The sequence below is a fragment of the Mugil cephalus genome, chromosome 12 (assembly GCF_022458985.1).
Source record: "Mugil cephalus isolate CIBA_MC_2020 chromosome 12, CIBA_Mcephalus_1.1, whole genome shotgun sequence".
In the NCBI taxonomy this organism is placed as follows: domain Eukaryota; kingdom Metazoa; phylum Chordata; class Actinopteri; order Mugiliformes; family Mugilidae; genus Mugil; species Mugil cephalus.
The window spans coordinates 8,959,916-8,982,766 of record NC_061781.1 but is presented as its reverse complement, the minus strand read 5'-3'; the positions used below and the strand labels follow the sequence as shown (position 1 = coordinate 8,982,766).

Here is a 22,851-nt window from a genome sequence, read left to right as displayed (position 1 = left end):
GCAGACCGCTGACGCCCTGCTGCTTGACGCTTACCAGTGGCAGGATACGGCTGCTTCTTAGCGGACTGCATGTTTTTTTCCTTGGAGAGAGACACATCTGGCCTTGGATAATCTCTCCTTAGTCTTCTAGTGTGTAATACATGCAAAGCTCTGCTCCATGTAATTCCCCAACTGCTCTTTTTTTTTTTTTTTTCTTGACAAGGGTGAAAAGGACCAGTAGTGTGAAGTATATTGCAGGTTTTATAACCTACGCTCACTTTTGCTGGTGCCGGTACACGAAGGTTACTCATACATTCACGTGCAGCACGTCTAGGGCTTAATATGGGGTTTCTCTTTTCGCAGATGCATTTTATTTTGATGTTTAAAAGCCATAGAAAAACAAATGGGCTGAGGTCAGTTATTATTTAGCATTCTTGTTGGAACAAATGTAATATATACAATTGTTTGTAACAGAAAAACCGTGACAAAATAGAGATGGAACACCGCGTCATGTTAATAGTAATGAAATGTGCGATGCGTAGCCGAGTGCCTTGAGTCTGGGGAACATAATATGTACTTGCAGTGTCACACTTGTTTATTTATTAAGAGAGGAATCGTCTGCTTCACTTGCTATCACTGAGACTTGACAGCTGCGGAGTCCAGGTGATGCATGAGCCAATATGTGGACTGGAGAGGGTTCAACGTCGCACATCAATATGAAAATCAGTTTCTGGCAGAAATAGCCCAGGGCAGTACATCCAGCTCCGAAAAGTGACTAATCTTAGGGTCATAAACCCTGCACACGACGCCCAGGGTATTTTTTAGAGAGACAGAATTCAGAAATGCCATCATTTTCCATTCCACAAGCCAAGACCTCGCTCCTCGCATTAGCAGATTTCTTTTAATAGTGTGTGAAATAGCACGGTTGCCAGAACCAAGCAAGAGCAAATAAAAGAGAGAGAGAGAGGGGGATAGTGAAAGGTGACCTTAGTCTCTGGAGCGCCAGATTAAAAACTTCAAATGCTCAGCCAGTGGCTCTCCTAAAGACGCAAAAAGACCATAGGCACAATGTTACAGTAGACGGAGGTGGCTGCCAAATATCATCTTCTTACAGAGGGGGATTATGAATTTCACAAGGCAATGGTGGTCCCATTGGTGAGAATATTAGTTCACATATTGTTCCCCAGATCTGCATATATTTCAGTTTATTTATTTTTTTGCTGACTTTCAGAACTTCCTATTAGGGACTGGGGTGCTGAAACCGTATTGTGTAGAAAATCTTAATATTTAGACTTTTCATTATTCTCATGAGGAACCAACGGTTACTGTAAAATACTAAAATTATCTAATGGACATATGGACGTCAGATGTAAGGATTACTGAGGATTACACGGCACATTTACAACTCATACAAGAATATAACATACCGTATTTGTTTTCTGGCAGTACTTACAGTATACATGCAAGTCATGTTTGAATTTAAAAAAAAAAGTAATTCGGATACGTGCAAAAATAATATAACAATGTATTATCAGTGTAGAGTTCAGGAAAAAGAAGCAGATGCCGTCCATCCCGGTCACCTGATCTGCCATCACCCCACTGCCACTCCTTTGGATGAGTGGACATTAGCCGATGTAGACATTATAGGTGATCAGGCAGAACTCCTCAACTCCCTCCAGTGACTTGATAATAACTGAGCGCACTTAATTACTCCATTTCCCAGGAAAAAAAAAAAAAAAAGAAAGACTAAAATGACTTTACTCACGAGGAGAATGAAACAAAGGCTCTCCAAATCCTTGAATGGATTTCTATCTCAAAGCTCATGGTGGGGACATTTTGAACTGTAGCATCGGCGGGTGCTTTAATTACTGTTCAATGACTTTACTCCGAGTCCTTGACCTAGTTTAGATTCCTTATCAAAAACAGCCATGCTCTGAGAAAAGATTACTTTTTAAACTTTGTGAAGAGGGGAGGGCAGACAGAAAACAAGCTAACGCTATTGCAATACAGGGACAGAGCCCAGAGCTATTTGGAAAGCAATAGCCCATTCCAAGATGTGGCATCGAGCTGGCATCCACACAGCTCTTAAATTCCTTTTCTCGAGCCAGATGGCTATGGAATTACACATTTTTTAATCTAAAGCATGAACGTCTCTAGGCTCGAGGAAATCTTCTTGGGATAGCCATTTTGGATGTATTTGCAGAGGAGAGAGTCTCTTGCCCTAGGGGCAACATGTGATGGTTAATGCGAGGTTTGACACTGAGTGTCCTGAGTCCACTTGGTTATACTCGGAGAGATAAGACAAACTTTCACAGCATGCTGTAAATGGTGTCTGGTGATTTGAGAAAACAAGTCTTTTTCTTTTTCTTTGGTTTGAAATAGACTCAGTGACCTATATAAATACGAAGAACTCTTCAAATCCTTAAAATCGTATATGTTGGGAAATACAATTTTTTTTTTTTTTTTGCTATGTTGACTCTGCTTTGTCCAACTGATTACAAACACCTCGAGGTTGATTGCATTCATTTCCTGCCTTTTTTTATATTGGTGCACATATGTATATATACACGGTTTTATGAGGACGTGTACATTTACTACATTTACTAAGAAGACCGTTTGTAGTTTGACCTTGTAGTCATGCTGTGCCTGAAGCACATGGATGTATAAAGAAATCCGTAATGAGCTGAAGCTCAGCTGGTAGAGAGGGTTGTCCACAAACCAGAGGGTTAGCAGCTCAATCCCTGGTACATGAACCATATGTTGAGGTGTCCTCTAGGAAGACACTGTGAGAATGTGAGCATTCGCGAGAACGAGTGGGTAGAGGTGTCATTGTTACTGTTAAGAGTTTTCAGTATGCATAGGCAGAAAAACACTATGTACTGGAAATACAAGACTATTTAGAAAAGTAGAAGAAAAAAAATGTAAGTGTTTCAAGCACAGGGAAGCCTGAGCTTTCGACCCCCATGGATGTATTTTGTATACTTGATATGTGTGAATGTGTGATATGAGCATTTGATACTGCAACACAATGTAATACATAACCAAAAATAAGGGAAATTTAGCTCCACTGGTCAGTGGATTTTTTTGGACAATATGAGGCTAGCTAGGCTAACTAGGCATTGGCTCATTGTATTCACATAATTAATGTATGTAATTGAGTCAGTATTCTCATCCAGCTGTTAGAAAACAAATGTGTTCCTCATAGAAAATATCTTTAACAATTTTTTTAATACCGTTGAAAATATCAAAATTGATATCATCGATATAAATATTTTTCTGTAACGAATGAGTGCAACATTGTCTAATCCTCAAAGTTAAATATCACAGGCAGGCCTATTTATAGATCTGTGATCTCTAGGTCCCTCAATATGCTGGACTACTCTTTAATCTTGCGGTAAATCCAAGATGACATTTTGCAGTGGGAACGTTCTATATAGTATGTATAGATCTGTATAGTACGTCCATATAGACAAGCCTCTGACCCACAGGCCGTGACCTGCAGTTCGAGGAAGTTCAAGTCTTTTCAATCACTTGAAAAGACATTTCTTATTTTTGTAACACCCAGGAATATATAAAAATTCTGCCAGGTATTCAGCAGCCTTTCCACACTGAATACAACACCATGCAATGCTTTTAAAGGTTAATTAGAAAAATTATCTGTTGGGCTGAAAACAAATGGCATCATGGAGTCCCCCTGCTGGCAGACGAGTTAATCTATGGCAGGTCTCCTCGCTGGTCCACCTGCGATCCGTCTCCGTCACTCCGCTGACAGTCCCTACAGGCCGCTCAGAGGATACGCTCCATCGCACCGCTGTGACTAGCCTGCTAATGAATACAGAGGAGCCCATGACGTCCAGACGCCCACAAAAAGGCTGGGAAGACTCTTCTGGCGGCTCTTCTCATTCTACGGCCGGATGTCGGCTTAAATGAAGCAGAACGAGGCTTCTAGACTGAGAGTGCGGAGAGAAATGCCACTCAACCTGGACAGTGATTGCCCTAGTGTTTGAGATGCATTCAGTGAACCCCTATAGATACCAAGGGGAGAATATGTTGCACTTTATGGGAAATCTGACAGATAAAGTTTAATATGTTTTGAAGATTATACTCTAAGACGGGTAATACAGGGAATATATATGAAACAACCTTCAGTGGATGGTGCGGTGCTCGCGGCCAAGTTTAATACCAGTCTGGATAAACATTTAAAGTTCATATTCAGATTTATAAACTGAAAAGATGTGAAGACGGAAAGACATTTACTTTAAGTGCTTGATTTTACAAAACGATGCAGGTTTTAACGTTGTCCCAGGCAATTTCATCACCCATGTTGCATGGCCTCAGTAAAGGCTGCACGCATGGAGAAACATTTGCTTATGATGATAATGGACTTTCTTGCCCAAGAGCTCCTTGGGAATATGAACGAGTATGTGGCGTTGGTTTTAGCCAGTAACAATGTCACTACAACAATTCTGTTTGCTGAGTTCAAATTGATTGGAAAGCATGTGTGTACCCATATATTGGGTGAAACGTCGACAGCTTCATTTATTCTCACTGCTAACATTCACAGAGAACCTGCTGGGTTCCTCCATCATTAGCTGACCTACTCATTTGACCTACTACCATATCAACACAGGAAGGAATGCTGTCAACATTAAGTGGAGGGAACGTGAAAAGGGCAGCATGCGTCATAGCATCATTTAGTTCTCAGATATTTCGGTATTTATCGTTTTAAAACAGACAGCTGACATTTTCATTTCAACAAATACTATGTTAACGTCATAGACAGTATGGAGATGGACGGCAGAACACCTCCTCCGAAGTGTAGCCAAAGCAAGTAGAGCTCCTCCTGGTGTCTGTCTGCAGTATAAGTCGTAAGCTCCACCTCCACCATGTTAGTGGATGGGACCTGGGTCAACTTAAAAAATTAAACTATAAATTGTCAAATAATTCAAGGATTGTTTCAGTTCATTTTAGGTAGTCAGTACTACTGATTCATACATTTTTTTGTTTGTTTGTTTTTAGGTAACTATTTGACACTCTAGAAACAGGATGTGGCATCATGATCACTACAAGTCGCCATGCCAACTGCTGCGTGAAGAGGTCCTGTGGGGCTGTGAGAGTAGGAAAAAAATAAAAAATAAATAAGTACAGTGTATAATCCAACATGTCAGGAAGTGGGGACGCCTTGTCCATATTTATATACAGTCTATGCTTTACATGGACAATGTAGTGTCAACCTGATCACAACATGATTCCAAAATAACTGTTTACATGGAAGCTAAATAAAATAATCCAAAAAGTTATATGCATATAAATTACTCCAGAAAAAAAATAGAACATACATTTTTTATGCAAAGCTGTTCTGCCTCCAGCAAAGCGTGAGCCTGAGGAAAATATAACAGAGGAAGAAAAAGGAAATCCTCAACTTCATTGGCAACATGGAATTCAGTTAAAAGAAGAAAACATCCAAGATGCACATTGATTCCTGCTTCGTTCTTCTTTTCTAATTGTTTTTTTGAACAACTCGTTGATCCCACATGTTGCAATCATGGCCATTCATTTCACCCATAGAAGAACGATTCGGTCAAACCTTAATATGGGTTTTTGTATGATCTAAGTATTTTCATATTGCATACATTATCAAAGGTACACACCACACTTCTCAATCCAATTGTAAAATTCCTTTTTGAGTATATTCAGCATGTGAAGAAAAAAATCCTCAACACATAAAACCTAGAGGCACCTGGGATACAACATCAGAAAATACAGAACAACAACAGAAGTTAAAACTCCACATTTTTATACAATGGTGGTTGCCAACAGTTAACTCTAAATTGAGAAACAAGGAGCGCGACAGTCATTATCTGGACTGACATGGACACTAATTTTAAACTAATAATGAGAACAACGTTGTTTAAAAATGTAGGCTGTTGGATTTCATGTGGCATGTAAATACGTGTATATTATGAAATAGTTTTATATGGACTACATGCAAATAGTGCAGTTGTAATATCTAATAAGTATAATGTTACTTGTGTTGAGAGGACGTATAGTCCATGTAAATGTAGTGAATGTGGGATAGTGTGGCGTAGCTGCCATAACTTTGAACAAATTTCTTTTCTATATTAAAACTCAAAAAGAAGGAGAACTGTCTCAGGGTAATGATCACCCCAGTGGTGGGCTGATTTATTGAATCACAAACCATATTGTTGCATGACAAGTTTTTCTCTCCTTTCTCTTTTTTTTCTGGATTTCAGGTGGTGCCCTTCCCCCCCGTGCTGCAGCGGGTGATTGAGTGCACCTGATGCCACTCGCTCATCAAGGGAGAGGACATAAAACTGAGAGGAGACGGCCAGTTGCCAGTGGGCCTGCGTTTGCGTTAGTACTGTGTGAGTGCTGTGTGTTTGCAGGGTTTTTTTTTTTTTTTTTTTTTTGAGACAGGTGTTTGACCTCCTGCTCCTTACAGACCTTAGACCATTTACATTTTCCAAACAGCTTCTTAACCAGAGCTACATAAAATACAAAGACCCAGTCAGGCAAACTGGAGTTAGCACAAAGAGCACCATGGTGGGAAGGCTGCATGTGTAACTTTCCCACTATGAACCCACATTTTAGTCTGTGGCTGGCCTCAGTTAGGTAGATGACCCTACCATATAACCTGATATGTTTGCTTTTATATTAAACATGGCTAAGTCAAACGGTGCCTCTGGTTCAACGGATGTAGCAAAGAGGATGGATAATGGAAAATAAACTGACCCTGCCGATTGTTTTACTACACTGAACTTAATGTTACACACAGACACAATCAAGCATAACATTATGACCATCTGTCTAGTTTAGTGTAGGTCTTCCTCGTGCCTCCAAAAACAGTTGTGACTCATCAGAGGATGGATATGAGTCTTCTTGGGGTGTCTGGAAACAGAATGTTGTTAGTGGAGGTCTTTGGGCCCTGTGTGTTGAGGGACCTCCCACAGATCAGTTTGGGATCTAGTGACTATGGAGGTCAGGTCGACACTGTGTGCTGTTTTTTTTTTTTTTGTTATTTTTTTGTTTGTTTCTAAATCATTCTTGTGTGTGTCTGTGTCACGCTCCATCCTGCTGGGGATGGCTGCTGCCATCAAGGAGTGTCATTGCTATGGGGTGGGGGTGTCTGGTCTGGTCTAGGTGGGTGGTACATGCCTAAGTAACGTTCACACGAATGCCAGGTCCAAAAGGTTTTTTTTTGAAATTACAACTTGTCTCAAGACAATGTCTGTACTGTAAAATCTGTCGTTGGTGGTTTTGGTTTTTCAGTTTAGCTTCCGTTGCTGGTATGAAAACAAATACACTGTATTTGACTGTGTGTGTTAGAAGTCAGTTATTTCCTGTTTTGCCCACATTCAGTTCTAGTTCATTTGTTTCATTTTTTTGTACCTGTTGCCCACCCTACTCCTACTACTACTACTACATTACACGTTCAACATTACTGGTTCATAAGGTGCACTAGTGCAAATGAAGGCATTCTGGTGTAAGAGTCCTGCACTTAATCCACCTTCATGACTGTACTAATGTTCAGTTTATGTTGTGTAAGAAAGGATGTAATTAAACCCTTACCCATTTTGGAGGATGCATTTTGTGGTGCTGTTATACTTGCTTGAATGGAACACAATTCTCTTATTCAGCCTATCTGTGGGCCAGTTCAACACATAAGATACATTAGATACACAGTTCTTGTTTTTTTTTTTTTTGCTCTGAGTTATGGCTGCAAATCACGACTTATGCACTTTTAACAGCGCATGTGTGTTTATCAGCAGGGTTGGAGTCACAAACTGTCCCCGTAATCATTGTCCTAGGAACAATAACAAGCACGTCATTTAATTCTACATTGCCTATGATAGGCCTCATTCACTGTGATCCTCCAGCGACAGTATATTATGAGGAACGCGGGCATGTCTTGGGAGTGACAGCGTGGGGGTGTGAAATCATGTCCCCTTTCATCAAAAGAGTTATGATCAGTCAAGTTGGGCTCATAACAAATAGCAGGCTTTGCGCTTTTATCAGCAATGCCATGACCCTCAACGCCGTGACCTCATCATTAATATGGGAAGGCCAGATGATAGATCAAAGCATGGTTCAGTGGAGCATCCCTGGGCCAGAGCTGGCCTTGAATCGTTCATCACACCATCCCTGTGGGGACTTTATGAGGGTCCAGGGAGAAAGGACGATCCCGAGGTTGTCACATTTGTTTTACCGCTTTTGATAATGGCTCCTTTTTTTTTTTTTTTTTTTTTTTGAGGAAAAAAAAAAGATGCACATAGGGATTTCTCATTAACGCACGGCTGTGATTTCCGCTGCGACGACACCCTCCGATTTTAATAAAACTGGACTGCAAGGGTGGTTCTGACAATCTGTTTCACAATTTTGTTGGTGCAGTTTGGTGTAGACTTGCGTCTGGTTGCTTCCAGACTGAATGTAGCCATGGCGTAATCTCTCGGACGCGAGTTTTTATTTGCAGTAAAATTGCCACACCTAAATCCTTACGCTTTTCAGATCTGCAAACTGTAGATAGGACTGTATGTGATAATCTCACAAAGAGCTTAGAAGTAAAAATAGATGCAGTGATAAGTTTTAAAAGCACTTGTGTGAGTGTGCTGAGATCTGACAAATGTTCTCCGAAAGAAGCTGCCTCTTCAGTCGTGGGGAATAAGCAAATGAGCTGGCAGGTGTCGGGTCATTTGGGTGTCGGGTCATTTGCGGGCACAGGAAATTCTGGCGCTAACCTCTTATCTCAGTCTGCACGGTCATGTGGTGTTTTTTTTCCTTTTTTTTATATTTAGTGGTTAGGAACTGAGAGCAGATGATTTAAACCCTCCAATGCCACAAATATAATGACATAACAGAAGTCTGCAGAGAAACCACAAAACACCTGCCAGATGTTTCCAGTAAGATGTGGGGCATTTGAGGAACCGTTTAAATTTCAGTTCTAGTTTCAGATGTAGTTTCATATTACCTGGTTTCAATTTTAATCTAACCTTAAAGGTTGAGGTTTCTGTTTTGGTAAATTCTAACTGCTTATAAATTCAAAGGAATGGACCTGTTTACCAATACTTATGCAGTATAGTTCTTTCTTTCATATATAATGGTGATATTTGCAATTTAAAGCTCCAGCGTACTCATACTAGGGTCTATTCCTTATTATTATTATGTCTAATTAGAATTAATTGTTCTCAATAGACTCATTACTTGTTAGCTTTGTTTTGAGACACTGAGAGCCTGCCTTTACTGCTGCTACTACTGCTACTACTCCCTTGATTTAATCAGCCTTAACTGCAAACACCTGTGTGGTTGTGCAGAGCCAACGAGGGATCATTTTTGTGGTTGTTGCACTTGTGATATTGTTTTTACAATTATTCTTAAACTCTGCATCTTATTCAAAAAAACAAACAAAAAAAGCTAATTACTAAAACATAAGGATTTGGCAGAAGACTGAATATTATTTCAACATTTCTAAAATCAAATTAGTCCTGGCAAGAAACAAGACGCATCCTCCTTTTTGTATCTTGCAGTAGTAAACACATGAATGGATGGATGAATGAGTGAAGTTTCTAGTCGGAGACTTGTCTTTACCAGTTTGTTATACTTCAGTCCAAAATGTATGCAGAACTTTTTTGTTGTCACTTTTGGATATAAATTCGGAAATGGCCAACAAGAGACAGAGGCTCAGTCATGAGAGTAATAAAAGTCAAGCTGTTCATCTTTGTTGCTGCCAAACTTCGTGCCATGGTTTAACAAGTTATAAGCAATGGTTCATGAAGTAAAACTCCAAATTGAGTTTACTTGACAAAATACTTTTCCCAAAACTACTTTTGAAATGTGTTACAGAAGCCATCCAACATGTCTTTCCACTGGCCAACATGACTTTGTGTTTTGTTAAAGTCCATCCAGCCATATCCCTCAGGTTGCTTTTCACCTACAATCAGAGGGACAGTTTCTTTCAGCTCAGAGAGACATAGCTCAACTCCTACAGGTAGCAGCTGACATGACTATTAGTCTTTCTTCTGGTACTTGCAGGTGTCAGACTCGCCGGTGCTCACTTGTCAGTGCTGCTCTGTGTGCTGTCTGAGGTGATTCATCTTCTTGCCAGCATCATTAACTTCCTTGTGAAAGGAGTGGCAGAAGGAGACTCAAAGCAGGGCTCCAAAGAGTTTATGTGCCTTGTCAGGAGCTACTTTTCCCTCCTCTATAATCAAATAGAAACTTCTCCTTCTTCTATGTACTTTTTTTTGTTTTTAATTGTTCCTCTCTCTGTTCCCTGCCACCATATGGAAGACAGTGTCCTGAAAGTCCTTCACTGAGAGCCAGAAATGCAATATTTAGATGATTTTCATGAATGACTTATCTCATCTAGACACCACTCAATAATAGAACGAATGTTGCAATTATCATTACGGAGTTAAAATACAAAGGGAAAATGCAGTCACATTATTAATGCGGGCACATTTATCATTAGTAAAAACAAACAAACAAACGGACAATGGCATAAAAAAAAACCCACCTTGGGCACAATTCTATTTTCCCATTAAACTAATGAGTTTCTGCTGTTCACCATTAATTGCTTCATTTCAGTTCGGCTGCAGATATTTGTTTCCGCAGTAGCATATGTTCGCTGATTGTTTGCTTTATTTAGGCTCCTAAATGAAACCACTTAATTAGTGATCGAAACATAAAGACCTGTCAAATTAACCTTTTTTCCAGTACATTACGTTTCTGCATCAAACCAAAATGAATTCCTGCAAGGCTGGGCGTGAGATGTCAGAATATAGGTCACGACTGGAAATAAAAATAAAGATATGTCTAGGTTTGATGAAGCTCCCAAAAAACAACACAGTGTTTAAAGATGTCACCACAAGAGCAACGGCCTGCAGCAGTGATCACATATTCAAAGCACATCACCTGCTTTGTTCCATGTAGCAGAACGCTTCATGAGAATTACTGAACCTGACTCCACCAATATTACGCATATAAGCAATATATTTGCTTTTCATGGTTTCTGTACGTTTTCTTTAAAGATCTATCAATCTATTTCTTTTCTTTTTTTTTACATTAGCATCAAATGAGATGTGTCAGATCTCCGAGATTGTTTTCTTCTGGGAGAAAATAAGAGGAAGCTCACCCCTTGACCTTTTCTCCCAACCGCACCTCTTTTTCTTCTGCTTGATAACAAGTTATTATCCAATATGGCAGTCTTTTGAGAGCTAGTGAAAAGTGGCAGGAGAGGGTCCGTAGCACGGTGCTATTAAGCTGGAGTATGGACTTTTAAGGAGCGCCATAGACTGTCCTTTAACCTCCAAGTGTTTTTATAATGAAACACCACAGCTTCAAATTCAGTTTGGGTTCCGCCGTCTTTGGTTATTATGAAAAGAAAGAAAAGGAAATCTGTCACTGTTCTACTTTTTAAGCTTAAAGGGAAGACTTAGATCTGAATTTGATTAAAATGTATTTATATCAGATGTCCCCCCATGGCTTTGTCTTTACTAGACACTACTAGAAAGTACATGCTTTCTTTTAATCTGATGAAAATGCAAATGAAAATACTGGTGGAGAAACCAATGTGTGTATTAACGCAGTTTGCACTGCATACTGTGCGCTATTTTACAGATACTACAGAGTAGTGTGTACACAGGAAGAGAAGTGATAATCTTGCTCCCCGAGCGGAATACAATGAAACTTGAAGAGAATGCACACCCATTTGTTTAGGATCATTGTTTGCTCCATATACTGTGTATGTTTCAGACAATTGAGCCGGCAAACCTCCTCCTTGAATTTTCAGTGTTCGTTAATAGGGTTATAGGGAAGGAGCAAGAGGGAGAGGGTACTAATAGGAAAAACACCAAATACAGGGGAGTTCCATCACTTGTGTCTCCACTTGATTAGTTTAACAGCTCCTTTGATCTTTTGCTGTGATTGAAGTGTTTAAGTGGAACATGGGGGGCAACGGCAGAGCCAGAGAGTAGGCGCCGAGTAATGCGCCACCAAATGCCTATGAGGCACAACATCTTAATGTCAGGAGGAAATTAAAACACTTTTCCATTACCAGGGCCCTTGAATCTTAATTCATTTGTCCACACACAATACAAAGTAGGTGACAAGGTCAGTAAATACTCATTGAATAAGATGTGAATGTTGACCTTTGAGAGCAGGTAAAAATGAGAATAATTTCAATATATATGAGAGGGAGAGTTCACATGCAGTTTTGGGAGGGAATGAAGCCTTTGCAGGGGCAGGTTCTGCTCTAAAGCTAAACTCTGGACATTCACACCTACAAATGACAATGAGGGGCGACTGTGAACTATATATAGAAATTATGGACATGGCCGCATGGTTTCAAAATGGTTCAAGATGGCTGCGAGGAGCCGGCTCCAAAAAATCTCTGGCTTAAAGAGAGCATTCAGGGACATGTCTCATTTGATTGACATGTCTGGTCTGGGTTGATTAACCAGGTTTCCATGGCCTCTTGGAAAGATTGATCCCTCACTCCTCCCCAGCTAGTCATTCATGGTCATTCATGGGTCCAAACTACACTCCATGAATCTATCTCCTATAAATCACTATCTATGGTGGTAACTCAAATGTTTTTGCACATTCATATACAGATATCTGTTTTAGAAACAGTATTCTAGTTTAATAAATATGTGAATCAGATCAGGCTGATATTTCGTTTAAGCAATACAGACAGTTTGTCTTTAAACGGTTACAAATAGGGGGAAAAAAATAAAATAAAAAATGCTTGTAATGCTGTCCCAGACAACAGGTTTTGTGCAAGTTGGTGGAGCGTAAACTCCCACAAATCCAATAAAGAGCACAACAGAGCTGCTAACAGCACTCCAAGTCTGATGGAGCGCTCAGGACCCACTTTTGCACAATGGGGAAAAACTGCCGCCTGATAGCAGAAAGTGTCTCTTCTGCTGCTGTATTTTAATATGAAATCTCTTAAAGGTTACTTTGGAGACAAACATCAGAGTCAATATTGCCACCTTAAGGGCACCTTTTTTTTTTTTTTTTTTTTTTTATTAATTAATCCAGTCAAATCCACCTACGCCATTACTTAAATGTCTGCCAGCCAACAATCAGCCATCAGCTCTCGTAAGCCTTGACATAGTCTGGAGCTTTAAGAGTCATGAGCTTGAGGTATCTTCCAGACACACTTCACAACACAAACAATTTGGTACCTGTAATGTTATGTCAATACTGCTGGACACAAGACAGATGTTGTTATTATTTTGTCATTTCAACTTTTTGCACCAGTTGGAGAACCTCAGAGATCCTGTTGCCCTGCACCAGAATGTCAACTAATGGATGGACATTCGGAAAAGAACAGCAAATTTGTTACCACTGACAGAAAGCAGTGATGGATTCAAGAGCTGAGTGAACATCCACAACACAACAGGCTGCAGACAGTCTTAAAGGACCAGAGACACGGTACAAGCTGTTACTGCTCATGTAAACACATACCCAGTATAAAAGTACACAATACAAGTAAAGGATAAATCTGAAATGGTATATACCTCTTATCTACTCAGTATGTACGTTTTGAATATCACCGCTAAAAGATAACTACATTTATTTCAGCTTTCAGTTTTGTTTTTTGTTTTTTTTTAAAATGATTTTTGATTTTTCGGTGCAGTCTGACAGCTCTATTGGATTTTTACCTGTAGTGTAAGTGTAATTGCAAAGTCCTTTTCAGTAATGCCCACATTGTCAAATATTATAGTAAACAATTACTGCTTTTATTGATTTTTTTTTTCAAGCTGTGATGTTCAGTTTAAATTATAAATTAATACATAAACCTACTGTCATGTTGTTTTGACCTTGTCTTTTTTGTGTGAAATTACCAGTGTGTGGGATTTGAGGGGATTTGTTTGTAGGAACTGATCACAGTGTTTTCATTTTGCATATAAGCACCTGTAAGTATGGATTTTTGTGAGTTCATTAGCTTAGAAAAAATAATAATTTTTCAATCCTTGAAGCACTTTGAGGCTGGTGTTCTATGTTGTGCACTCATGTTTCTAAGTAGCCCAGACAGGACAACAAACATTGGGTCTAAATAGAGCCCTTTAAGTTTTTATGTTAAAGCGACAGCAGTCATAATTTCTCCCACCTGCTTGGAAAGGGAAATTCAGGTTCTTGTAATCTCTTAACCCACCAATAGGGGGCCCTGTAACATAAGCGCTGGTCCTTTAAGTTCTACATACACAAGAAAAACTAAGATAATACCACCTGAATAAAATTATTTAATTGTTGAAATGTATAATGTCTGCCTATAAGGCGAATTACCTCATGTAGTAAAAGTATAATTATTACTAACTTTATTGGAGATGAAAAATAAAGGTCATTATATTAAAAGATCATCCTGTTTCCAGTGGTCCATGACAAGATATAAAGGAGAAAACTGAAATATAAAGACATTTAAGATAATGACACAGGCAATGACACAACCTACATGCATACCAAAATGATTACATTACTAAGATGACATTACTCTAAAAAGAGTTTGTAGGACAGGAAATATATATAATTTCTGAACTAGTGTGAGTGCCAAATATTGTATAAACTGTTAGCTCACATACCAAGCAAGATATTTGGTGTAAAACTGGCATGGTGTTGAGTGTCTGAACTATGAATCTTAATATGTGTTTTTCTTTTCTCTGCCATATATGAAGCCCTCACTCTTTTTACTCTGAACAAAAATCACAGCTGAGTGTGCATTCACAACACTGGATGATTTACCACTAGCCACAAATGTCCTCAGCTTCATAATACATTTGTAATAACAGTGGTCATCATTTAAAATCCCATCAAATATTATCACTAAGAAAACGTCGGGAGTCTTGAGTGGTTAAATCTTACATGTCGCTGCTAAACAAAATACAATCCAATGCTAAATTCTTTATGTCACCTTGACACTGCATTGCATGAAAGCATACAGTATGTGTGTCGAGCTCTTTCTTTTGTTGAATTTCTACCACAGTCCAAGCTCTTGTTGAGGTTGTTGTCTGCATTGGCCCGAGTTTAAATCAGGAGAGATTATCCTCTGATTCTTGTTAGAACTCCAATCACTCCAATTACATGTGCTCCAAAGTGACTTTTCCCAGTCATCCGGCCAGGGATTTCTTTAGCCATCAATTAGAAACGTCGCTTCTAATCTGAGCCGGCTTCCCAGACACTGGTCATTTCCCATTAGAGTCATTTTCCCCAGGATCCCATGGAGCGATAGACATCTCCGCAGCTCAATAGAGGAGACGTGGAGGAGACCATAATTAAAGAGGTGGCATTTACTCTCAGTCAGGCCCTCTCAGAGATCTGAATCTGCAATTACCTTCCAGAAAATAGCATTGTCAGGACAGGACCCACGTTAATAATGGCCCCCATCTCTGGGGCAGGGTACAGAATGCAATCATTTCCACTGAAGCCGCGCTTTGATTGTTTATCGCTTTACCCAGGGTTATCAGCCACTCTACTGTAGCGAATGTACACAGACGGAAATAATCCTGTGGGCCACAAGCAGGGCTATTCAAGTATTTTGCTGAGTGGTGCCTGCACTCATAAAGGGTACTTTTAACACCATACTCATAAAGGTTGTAATATCATGGATAGGATTCACCAACCAGTCGTCACTAAGTCTCGCTATCTATATATTTGTATCACCCTCTTTCTCTCTCCCGCTATCTCTCACACGCACTATCTCATTCACACATACTGCGAGTGCACGGACTCCCCTAAGCCTCTACCAGCCCGTGCCTGACTTTCCAGATACTTTATCAAGTGCATAAGGACCATTTGCACAGAAGGCAATTAAAAGCTTTAGTGGTTCCTGCAGGCAGAGGGGTAGTTTGGGGGCCCCAGTCGACACATGAGCCAGCACCTTATTGGAGAGGGCTGGCTTTGTGCAGCAAAATGGCTTCAGTAATTTATACCAAATAGACTGCAGGTAGGGTATGAGAGCCAAGAGGAACGCATCTGCATTAATCAATATGAAATTATCCTGGACGTAATTTGTGGAGGGCAGCCATGCACCTGCCTAGAAATGTGATTGGGGAAGCCTGCAAATAAATAAGTGACTAAACACTGCTGAAAATCTGGTGGCTAGAGCAAGAAAAGCGATCCAAAATCAAATCCAATTGTCTGTCAAATCCCAAGGAAGTGGGGAAATGAGAGATTACGAATGATGAATGTAAAAGCTTTTTGAAAACAATGTTTTGTTTTTTTTGCTTTTGTTTTTCAAGTATTCCGGGTGCTTCTGACAATAAGTCATAAAGATTTACATGAGCGCGACAACGGTACCCGAAGCATGCGGTGCTGTAAAAGTGTGCGCTCGGCTGTGCCTTTTAGACATACATTCCCAAACGTATGCAAATGTGCGGGTAGATGATTGTCAAGGCTTGTAAGGAAATAAATCTATTAGCATGGCGCCAGAGATAAGCGTGTCCTTAAAATGACCATATGCAGGTAGCGATAGCGAGGATGTCCAGCGGATTTTCACATTTGCATATCTTATAATCAATGCACTCTCAATCCACGTTCATGTCTAAAGGCCAAGATCATCGTGTCGTGATTTCGAATCGGTCGCAGCGCCTGACTTAGTGTTCATTTCTTCAGACTGTAGCTTTCTTTATTCTAAACCAAAACATAAGTTTTTCTTTTCAAGTACCCTCCTCCACAGCAGGTTTCCAATGTCATTAGTTAAAAGAGAAAAAATCTGAGGACATTCTTGAGATGGTCTGGCCCTTCTTTGGCAGCTGGTGACCTTCCTGGTCTATATGCTCCATGAGTCTCTCAGCCTCTTTTTTTTTTTTTTTCAGACAGCCCGAGTCTTTTTATCACTCCCTGGGATCAGCAATTGCTCACCGACAGTCTCTCAGTAATGCATCCATGCTGGGTATCTCTTCAGAGCACGACTATGTGCTTTGCAAATACAATATACAAGGACTGAATACAAGAGAGAAGGAGAGAAAGAGTGCGGTGTGGGGAAGTTCTCGGCGTCCCCTAGTCGCCCTAAAGAGGAATAATTTAAGATTTACAGTAATGGAAGATTATTTAAACAAGGGCTTCATCTTTGATATCACCAAAGAGTATGATGATGAAGTGGTCCGAATTACATCAGGGTTGCGTGCATCCTCGACGGCCTGATGCCTCTTTTTGCAAGATTTTCTCATAATAACACATCCGCTGATTAACAAAATCCAGCAAGATAAATATCTTGTACCCGACTGCTTCTGGTGTTGAAACTAAATCCCAACAGTGAGCAAAATACTGTATTTTATAAATCTGTTGCTGGACATTATTAAAAAAAAATACAAAACAAGATCCACATTTCCATACAACAAAACAACGTGTTGTGTTAAATTTTATTTTTCAGTGACACACAAGAAGCACACCGGTTATGCAGAGTGAAAAACTAAGAAACATTTAGAGCCCCTCCTGTGATGCATGGTTCATAAGCATAGTACCAGAGGCTTAATTGGTTGGATTCCTCTCCTGGCAGACAAGAAACTGCACCCCCAGGCATAGATAAAAAGACTTCTAAACTCGCTTTTGTGGAGCGGGGAGATGAAAGGGCAGAGAAGACAGGAGCTTGTCAGGAAGAAGCCGTTTCCAGCAGCCTGTTAGTGTGCAGGTGTAGCGGACCAGAAGAACGATGGGTTATCATCAGCTCCCTGCTTGAGAAATGAGACGCCTCGTCATCAAATCATGATGTCTTATTTCTCCCTCGACTCCTCGCACCCAATCATCCTCTCTTCTGACATGACAGACGGCGTGTTGTTTACAAATAAGCGAGGCCGACTGTACGGCGTTGCCTGCTCAAGTTTAACACCCTCATTTAGTCGTGGCTGGCTCAAAACAATTTTTTTTTTTTTTAAAAAAACATTCACTTTATTTGTGACCTGTCGATGTTTTCTCCTAAAGGTGCTTAGTAATAACGTCGATGGTAAAATGTAACTGAACTCATGCAAAATAAAATCAGTATTTAAATAGTTTGAAGCTTGCACACCTATGTTTTACTCTTCATGCCCAAATGAAAATGACCATCTACAGAATGCTAGCACTGCAATAACAGTACACTGTGTTCATGAAAAGGGTGAACAGAATTGAAGTCCTTTAAAAACAAGCACACCAACCTCAATAAGTTTTAAAGTCTAAACAGGAAACGTTCTCAACTGACCGACTAAACAGCTGTCTTCTGCTTTGTCCGCTTAAAATGTGCTTTGGTCCTCTAAAATGAGACAATTGGTGATTAAATAGGGACCCCCTACCTACTATATGTGTTCTATATTAAACTCGGCCTAGTGCTATTTTTAAATATACATTATTATTTTGCATTCAATATTAAGGTATCCCTTATCCTTTTACTAAAATATGTTGGATTCGTGTTAATGTGTATATAAAGGAATTTGAATTTTTGGGGCGAAATTAAAAAAAAAAAAAAAATATATATATATATATATATATATAATGTCTAATCAACCAAAGATTTTGCGACCCCTAGGGGGTCATGTAACATTGTCAAACTCAGACAGTTGAAATTTTGCTGCCAGACAGTTCATTACACCATATGTTCAAGTATTCTATAAACAGTATTACAGGTTGAAAGATACATGCTGAACATAACCCAATATTTTATAAAGAATTCATATATCTTTTAATTTGAGTATCTCGCAATTTATACATTGTTTATATGTTTACTTTATACACATTATACTTGTTATTTTGACCTTTTTTAAACTTTATATTCAATTTTCATATTTCCATGCAACACTGTTATTTAGTCTTGTTATTTAGATTTAGCATTTACACCACTTTTAATCGCCTTTCTCCAAGGATGGGAGCTGGCACACGCTTCTCACTGTGGATACAACCTTTTCAGTGTTTCTAGAGCCACAGTGTGGCAAAGCTGTGCGGGCCCATATGAGGATGGCTAATCAGATGTAATTGTGTTCATCTGTCTGGGAAACACAGACACACAAACAAGCAAACATGAACAACTGGTTCAACACGAAATCAGCTTGTCTAGTTATCACATTTGATTTGTTCTCCCTAATCAAGTGAAATATGAAAGAATGTGGCTGGAATGTGTTAATATCAAAACTAATAACTGTAATGCGTTCCCAAGAATGTCATAGTTCATTTGATAATCAAACCAGAATAAAACTGGTGCGTTTTGGTTAAATTAGTGTCTCATTTCCATATCAAGCAGCACTATTAATAACATGGAGCCAGTGTGCAATTTCTCTCAGTGCTCCATGGGAAATGAGCTATGAAGAATAGCAATAATTGTCAATGGACAGCTTGGCAACAGAGCATCTGCTGCATGCTACATAATCAGCCCTGTCAAAATCCTGAAAAAGGCTCGAAGATTGTTGAGAAAGAAAACTTGGAAAGCACTTAATTAAGAAGAACGAAAAAGGAAGATACTTGGAGATACACTGGAGATACTTGGCTAATCACACACTTTGCTAATGTAGTTTTGTATTGCCACATTTTTTTTTAAATAGTTCTCCTAGCCATTTCACAGTCACAGATAGATGGCAACATATCCGGGGTAACTGTAAGCGAAATCCCATTATCTGCAGCTGAACAGCTCAGGTATCAAAATATAATCATCTCAGTGAAAAGAGCAAACGATCTTTTTAGAGGTGCCTACAACATAAAATAAAGAGGTTTTCAAAGTCTTTTCACCGATTATATCTAACTATAAGAGACATTTTAAATGTGTATGAAAACAATGGCACAGTGTTGTGCTTTCTAGTTTTTCTGATCTGAATGAAAGTCATTCAGATAGCAGACTGAGGGAAAGTCATCTGTTAACTGAAAATATACCAGCCTCCCATCACGCATATTTACTTACACATTTATTTAGTCATTTAGGTCAGTTCCTACTGTGATCAAAGGTGGTGTGTGCTGGATGAAGTTGGGCAGAAATGTGTCCACGGATTAGAACGGCCGCCCATGTGTGAAATGCACTATACTACAAATCACACAGAGACTTCAGGAAGACATTAGGAAATCGCAGTGAATAAGTGCTGCACTACAATCCTCAATTAGGAAGCTAAATTTGAAAATAACTTGTGCCTCTAAATTATCACGCTACACAGAATTTGTTCTGTGGTCCTGTTCCTAACCAGCTGGTAGAGATTAATATGCCACACGTGTTTTAGTGTCACCAAAACAGTCAAAACAACTACAAAGTGTTGCATCAAATTCTGATGCTCACCGAATGAGGTAAAGGACACCTTGAGTATATTAGAGGCAGTTTTGTTATTAATATGAAAAAGAAAAAAAAAAGACTAATTTTCCACTTTGCCTCTTTTTCAGCCACTACATAGACATCGTAGACACGGCCCCACTCGTCTAGTCTGATTACTTTGGCAAGGTGAGTTGAGGTTATACACAAAGTTAAGGACAGTCTGTAAAAAAAAAAAAAAAAAAAAAAAAAAAATAGCTGAGATCAGATTTGTCCCGCTACAAGACATTATATAAATTAATCCTTATACCTTATATCACTGAAAAAATGGGGCAAAAAAAGCTCTTGATTTTTATCAGCGAATAAGTATATTTCATGTCCATCTAATGAATAATTGACAATTCCTACAAATGTTATTACTTAGATTGGATCAAATTGAATAAAAGTGGAACTCTTGGGCTTTTCTGCCCACTCCATTGTTCAGTATTATGACTTTATTTCTAAGACAGCGAAGGGAAAATAGTGTGTGACTAATGTCGAAATCAATTTTTCCCTCGGCACCAGTATGATCATGTTCTGATAAGGTCACCAGGGCTCGTCTTGTCGCCGCAGCCTTTTCTTTTTTCTTTTTGTTTTCCACCTCATAAGTTCTGTCTGCATCGGTCTCCATCACCGAAGACATTGAATACTTGTCAGAAATAATATCTGTGGCAGTTTGAGATTCCCTTAATTAGATCAGTATTGTAGATTGGAGGTAGAAGACTGTCACAGTCATTGTTAAAGGAGAGGATATTCATACCTGATGAATACATCAACTAGGACAAAGAGATGAAACAGGTATTCAGTGGTAATCAATCTGAAGCCAATGATGCTCTCAGAATAGAAACATAATTACTATTGTTATTAGTACTTTCACTTAACCAAGCACTGAGAAATGCTTATCCTTTAGAATGACAGTATTTAACATCAATTCATCTATGTAGAGAATATCCATGAAATAGAAATCTGTATTTATGTGATCTTTAATAATATGTGCAATAGATTTTTAATATAAAGTTTAGTGAAGCATGAAAGCAAGAAGGCTGTGCTTTCCCAGATCATCCTGTAATAAGTTTCAATCAGAAGGAGCAGAGTGCTGGAAGACTTTGTAACTAGAATTTGCTGAGCGGTGGAGATCGAGGGGGGGGGGACAAATTAAATCAAAAAATAAACTTATCTTTGTATTGAGAGTGGGCACACTCCTCTCCATAATACAGCATTAGAGTGTTTAAGAGAAAAGCAGATAAACACAATTAAATGATTACCCAGAGTCCTCCTATTCTTGAATTCTTGGAGGGTGTTACCTGTGGAGACATTCGGTAAACCCTGTATCTTTGCCCTTGAATTTAAATTCTCGATACGCGTCTCTGTATCGCATCAGAATGTGATCTTATCCTCCATGCCTTCTACTTCAAGATGGGTCAGTGTATCGGCGGCGCTGTGATATTAAAGACATTTGATGTAGGCGGCAAAATGTGACATTTTACCGCTGTGTTTACAGTATGTTTGACCAAAAACAAACTGGCTCAGGACCAGCACAGGGTGTTTGTCGTCAGCATGCAAAAAAAAAAAAAAAAAATTCAAAGACGGTACCCTACTTTGTTCATGAAACGCGACTGGTGCAGAGACGGCCATTTATTGCTCATGCTGCAGAATAGTGTCCATCCATCTGAAAGAGAATTAGTTATCACAGTTCCACAAGGAGCCTTTATAGAGAATTGTTTCAGAGAATGGCTTACCAGAAGCTGCTTTGTGTTTGCTAAATGAGAAACATCAGAAGCGGACAGAAGAAACTGTAAGAATGAGCTGCAGTTGGAAGTTTCGTCTATTGTGTATACATTATATCAAGATTTCTTTATTCATATTATCTTGGCCTCTCCAGGTCTCTGATGTTGGACGGCTTTAACAGCCCCATGCACACGCTGCTTGCAGGGATGCGTTGAACTGAGTACATCATTACACAAAGACTGCTGTGTGACCACTAAAAATGAAGTGATTACACATATCATTTTCAGTTAAGGCTAGTGGTTAGTTATAGAACAAACATCCATGGGAGGAAACTGGCTGAGTGTGAATCCATATTGTGAGACGTCATAAGAGACTGTATAGCAGCAGAGCATTAACCAAAACACAGTTGCAACCATGATCAAAGAGAATAGGAAGAGCAATACTACTTGTATACTACTCCATTGCTTCCTGTCTGGAATCATTAACCCTGACCTAGACAAATGTAGTGGTGACTGCATTGTGCTGACTGGGAACAATAACCGTGAGAATTGTTGATATGGTGCTGCATGAGTAAAACTGCAGTGGAGATGACATTTAGAGATGATATGCGTGTTTTCAATACAACCTCTTTAACCTGATTTTAAATATCCATACACCTTGAGATAACAATACAATCATTTCTGAGATGTTACACAGGGCTGGCTTAATTCCAGGCTACATGGGTGTGCTCAGTATTGTTTTATAATACAAACTCTCTCGTTTGTATAAACAAACTCTACCACTACACTGTCTCTGTAAAGACGAAGCCTGAAAGACACAATTTAACTAGAGGACAGTTAAATGTGCTCCAATACGACAAAAAAAAAACTTGATCTGTCTCTTGACTTGCC

General features: G+C 39.3%; 1 protein-coding gene across 1 annotated transcript in view; it reads right to left on the bottom strand.

Annotated features, from left to right (window-relative positions):
• Positions 1 to 15,318: 15,318 nt before the first annotated feature.
• The window catches only part of nxph2a (neurexophilin 2a), a 39,344-nt gene continuing 31,811 nt past the window's right edge, over positions 15,319 to 22,851 (bottom strand). Inside the window, exons 4-5 of the transcript XR_007113847.1 lie at positions 22,819 to 22,828; positions 15,319 to 15,331 (exon numbers count right to left, since the gene is read on the bottom strand). The gene's annotated coding sequence lies outside the window, so the exon portion shown is untranslated. The remainder of the gene's footprint in view (positions 15,332 to 22,818; positions 22,829 to 22,851) is intronic.